Raw genomic sequence first — 5,599 nt, 5'->3', positions numbered from 1 at the left:
TAAGGCTCATCCGTGTGGTCGCATATGTCAGAATCTCATTCCTTCTTAAGGCTGAATAACATCCCATTGCATCGCTAGCCCACATTTTGTTTATTTGGTCATCAGTGGATGAACATTTGTTTTCACTTTTTTTGCCGTTATTGATAAAGCCAAAGCCTTCACATTTTTGCTGTTTTCGTGCGGACTTAGTTTTCATTTCTCTTGGGCACATACCGAGGAGCGGAATTGCTGGGTCGTGTGGCAACTCCGTTCTGCATTTTGAGGAATTGCTAACCTGCTTTCTAAAGCGTCTGCACCGTGTTGCATTCCCACCGGCCACGTCCAAGTGTTCCGATTCCCCCACATCCTCACCAACACTCGTTTTCTGCTTTTCTGATAGACGGCATCCTGGTGGGTGGGAGATGATATCTCACTGGTTTCAATATGCATTTCCCTGGTGATCGGTGATGCGGAATAGCTTTTCATGTGTTTTTTTGCCACTTGGATATTTGTATTTTGAAGACATGTGTCTTCGGGTCCTTTGCCTGTTTTTAAGCTGGGTTATCTTTTCATTATTGAATCCTAAGAGTTCCTTGGACAGTTTGGATATCCGTCACCAGATGTATGACTTGCAAATATTCCCTTCCATTGAATGGGCTGCCTTCACTTTCTTGGGGTGTCCTTGGAAGCACAGAAATTTTACATTTGGATGGAGTTGCGTGTACCTGTTTTTCCCTTTGGCTGCTTGTGCTTTTGGGGTCACAGCTAAGAAACCATGACAAGCTGAAGATCACTAACGGTTACCTGTATGTTTTTTTTCTAAGAACTTTATTATTTTAGCTCTTACGTTTATGTCTTTGATCCGCTTCGAGTTATTTTTTGTATATGTGCGAGGTGTGGTTCCAGTTCCATCCTCTTGCATGCGGACCTCCAGTTTTCGCGCCATTTGTTGAACACATGCTTCTTTCCCCATTAAATTGTTTCGGCACACTTGTCAAAATTAATTGGCCATCACTTATTTTTCATTTTAATAATATTTTTGTCTCTTTCTCCTTCCTTCTCTCAAAAACTAAACGTATACTTCACTGCTGTCCTTTGCAAACAAAAATACTATTTCTCCAACTAGACTATTTTCTCCAGAACAAGACCTTCTGTATCAAGAGTCCTTATTTAAGTTTTATCACGGTTTTAGAGGTCTGTTACTATCTTTTTATTTCACACAGAAGTGAGCACACACACACACACACACACCCCAAATACACACATTTTGTCTAAATGGCTCAATGTTTGTCTAAGGCAAGACTCAATCGTACAAGGAACTCCTAGATAAAGATACAGTGTGAAGTTTTGAGGTTTCTTGAAAAGCATTTAAATTTTATTACAGATTTTAGGCGTCAGAATTTACGAAGTTGACAGTATAGTACCGGAGTAATAACTTCTCGTACTGTGAGTGGCTTAGTGCTCCTACACACACACACACACACCCCAAATACACACATTTTGTCTAAATGGCTCAATGTTTGTCTAAGGCAAGACTCAATCGTACAAGGAACTCCTAGATAAAGATACAGTGTGAAGTTTTGAGGTTTCTTGAAAAGCATTTAAATTTTATTACAGATTTTAGGCGTCAGAATTTACGAAGTTGACAGTATAGTACAGGAGTAATAACTTCTCGTACTGTGAGTGGCTTAGTGCTCCTGGAGTCACCCCACTGCACGCTTGTGCAACGCAGAGGGCTTCGCGTCCCGAGGGGGCTGGGGAGGGGCGGGGCGTTCACCTGCGAGCCTGGGGCTCCCGCCAGTGGCCTCTCTACCTCCCTCTCTCGTAGTAACTCCTGAAGGCAAAGACTTAGCTGCTTCTTCCTGGACTTGAGGATTTGGTCTGTCCGTGGCGCGGTGCAACTTCACGGACACGATCCCGTGAGCCAACCCTCGGTTTGCTGTATAAAGGTGCTTCTGAGTGTTTTCCGGGGTAAGCTCCAGGTGTTGCCCTCGCTCGTGGTCTTGACTTGGAACATGTCCGCATGCAGTTGCTACGCCCTGCGATGAGTCGAGAAACTGGGAACGTGGCGATGGATCAGTATGCCTTTCTTTCAAGACGACAAAGTCATTTCTTAATTTCTGTCTACACCTCCGATGCTGACACGTGGACATGGATCTCGGCGTATCCCCTGAGGAGATGACACATGTGTCAGGGTCCTGTGCTTGTGGCACGTGGCCGTGCTTACCCAGCATCCTCCGGGCTCGCCAGAAAGGCAGGAACGTGGAGGCGAGTCCCTGCTCCAGCCATCGTCAGCCGCAAAGCGCTCTGGTCGTGTGCGCACCCAAATGTCTGCTGGGCGAGGTAGGGAAGAGGCACGTTTTCGGGGGGAAGGGCAGAGACACTCTGCAGGAGGACCTCTGTAACCGAGTTCATGGGCGACTCTGCCGGGAATGGTGACAAGTCCACAGCAGTCACTTCGACACGCATTTCGAGTGCAGCGTTAGCTTCCATAGACTTAAAGCTGCAAGGAGCTGCCGCTTCAAGGCATTCTCGCAGGCGCGTGGCTTCGAAGCTTGATTCACCAAAAGGACATTTTTCTTAACACCCGCTTTTCCCCATACTCTGTATATGATTTTGCAGGTCTGGATGGAAAGGGATTTATTGTGGATGCTGTCAGATGTGATGGTGGCATTTTTCTTCTGTTCTTGAAATTTTAGGGTAGCGGAGTTGACCTTCCGATTTTAATTCGTCTTCACTAGATGACTTCCCAGATGGGACTTTGTCAAAATACTCCTAGCCTGAATGAAATCAAGTGACTATAAAATTCCATTAAGTTCTTAAAGACCATTTCATTTAGTATCAAGAAAGCTAATACATGAAATAATTCTACAAAGACTGTAATTATGATAAACCGAAACTATTTTTGCCTTGTGTCATTACTTAAATTTTATAATGGTCAGTTCTAAAAGGGTAAGTTTTCTCTCTGAAGCTACGTGGACAGCAGACTCAACATTCGCATTAGCTGTTGCAAAGGGCTCCTGGACCCAGGCCCGGCATGCGTTGGGGGGGGGCCTCCCCCACACCGACAAATGACTCTTGGACACCAAGACTTCAACTCGGTTCTGATGCTGTCTGCCTAGGATAGTCAGGTCCCACAGGTGAAGGGCTCAGTCCTATAAGACCACCTCCACCCCAGATGCCTGTCACAAGCCCTGATTGTCACCTGTGCTGCTGACCAACGAGCCTCTCCTTCAGCTTGATTAATTTGCCCGAGCAGCCTTCGGAATTCAAGAAAACCCATTTACTCCCTGGATCACTGATTTATTACAAAGGGTGTCAAAGGACACGAATTGATAGCCAGATGAAGAGGTACGTAGGATGAAGTCTTGAGCAAAGTTGCTTCCGTCCCCATGGGGCTGGGAGCCTGACATGGTGGCACGCGGAAGCATTGTGGTTGCCGGTGTGGAAGCTCTTGGAAGAAGCGGGCCTAGGAACTGTCCTTGGCGGCGTCATGGAGGCCTCGTTGCGTAGTCTCCATTGACTAAGCCGTTGGCCATTGGTGACTGCTTCGGCCTTGCCCCCCTCCCCTCCCTAGAGGTCAGGGGGCCGGAAAGTTCTACCCCTCCAATCGCCCGGTTGATTCTGGCAACCAGCCCCCACCGTCGAGTGCAGTCCCACAGTCCCCTCCCTAGCGCGGCAAAAGGCAACTTGGCAACTCACACTTAGGAAGTGCCAGGGGTTTGGGGGGCTCTGTGCCAGACGGGGGAGACCCACAGCCGTCGTTCTGTGTCTCCGTCCAAGTGTTTGAAGCTCCTGATCTTACTGCTTTTTGTTTATAAATCGTCAGCTATCTCACCTCTAATATCGCAACGTTGGTGACTCTCATAATACTAATAATTCTGCATTTATACTCTAACTTACAGAGTTTCAACAGGAAGTACATACACTGTTTCGGTCTGAGTTACATCTGTAACGCTTAATCGCTTAATCGCATGTGAAACTGAACCCTCAGGAACAACGGATCTGAAAGACAAGTCACGTGCATGTCGCCGAGACAGTTCCGCTCGGGCATGATGGGGATGCGTGTGATTAAATGACATCGGTCCCCAGCAATTCAAGGGTGTCAGAGTTGACGCCGACGTCGGCAGCAGCGGTCAGCCTGGCCAAGGCTGGGACGGGTGTGCTTGCTGTCACGTGTCTCCTCTCCGGGGTCCCGGCCCGGGGGTCGTGATGCCCTCCTTCCCGGCCCCCGCTTCTCTCTGCCGTGGCGCCCAGTACCGTGTGCGCTGTCTGAGCAGGTCACGGCGGCCGTCGGCGCTGCTGGGGCCCTTCTGGGCTGGGCCTGGCAGAACACAGGCGCCGGTCAGCCCGGGTTTCAGATAAACACTAACTTTTTAGTGTAAGTAGCGCGTGGGGCACACGTATGTGAAAACCCCATTTGCCGTTTATCTGAAATTCGAACTGGACCGGCCTCCTGTGCCGTGCTAAACCCGGCTCCCCCTCGGGTGTGTTCTGGGTAATTGCCGAGCTGCACTGAGACAGCCTGTGCCTCGGAAACCTGTCAGGGTTGCCAGGTAACAAGACTTGACTCCGAAAGAGCCACTCGACTGTGGGGAGAAGCTTCTGCCGCTTCGGGGTCAGCCCTCGCCGCCGCGTCGGAGCCGAGGCCAGGGCCTCCCTCCCCGTCTCTCCAGATGGTCGCCCTGGGGGCCCAACGCCGGCTCCTCAGGCTCCTCACCGGGTTTTGAGTCCTGCTGGCCGTGGCCGTGCGGCCCGACAATCTCCCCCCGCCCCTGTCTCTCCAGATGGTCGCCCTGGGGGCCCAACGCCGGCTCCTCACCGGGTTTTGAGTCCTGCTGGCCGTGGCCGTGCGGCCCGACGGGGAGGCGCTGAGGACGGAGGCTCAAGGTCTCCAGCCTGGGAGCCCGGTCCCCGTGGCCGGCTCTGCCCCCTGCGGCCTTGTGCCCGTCGCGCTGGGGAGACCGCTGCTTCCGTCCCGTCTGCTCTGCTGTGTCCCCTCCCTTCTGCTCTGGGCTGGTTCCGTCCTCCTGGAACTCTACGTGAGGTCCCGGTGCCCCCAGGTGTGGCCGACTTTGCGGGCGGGTTGTTAAGGAGGTGATTAAGTTACAGTGAGGTCGCGGGGGGGGTCACCCGCTCCCACACGAGAGGTGGGGACGCAGACACATGCAGAGGGAAGATGGCGTGAGGGTGCAGGGAGGATGGCCACCCACAGTCACGGGGAGAGGCCGCAGGGCACCCCTTGGTCTCGGCCGGCTGCCTGCAGAGCCCACGGCAGCCAAGTCCTGAGGTGGAGCCCCCGGGCTGTGCGACTGTCACGGGAGCCCCAGCTATGACCGGGAGGCCACCCCACACCCCTGACACGTGCAATACGCAGGCGGGAGCCCGGCGGGGGGCCGGACCTGGGCTGCAGATGACGTGGTCTCAGCTGCATGGGCCACTCGGCCTTTGCCGGCTGGGACTGTGCCGGGCCCTGCGGGGGTCCCCGGGACCAGACGCGCCTCGTCAGATGTGAAGGTGACCGTGGGAGCGGAGGCCGGCCTCTCCAGTGTGCCGTCCCTGGGCTGGGAAGGGCTTCTGGGCGGTGACGGCCTCTGACCAGAAGTGTGGCACGGCCACC

Source organism: Pteropus alecto, unplaced genomic scaffold (assembly GCF_000325575.1).
Source record: "Pteropus alecto unplaced genomic scaffold, ASM32557v1 scaffold189, whole genome shotgun sequence".
NCBI classification, from domain to species: domain Eukaryota; kingdom Metazoa; phylum Chordata; class Mammalia; order Chiroptera; family Pteropodidae; genus Pteropus; species Pteropus alecto.
This window is presented reverse-complemented; position numbering follows the sequence as displayed.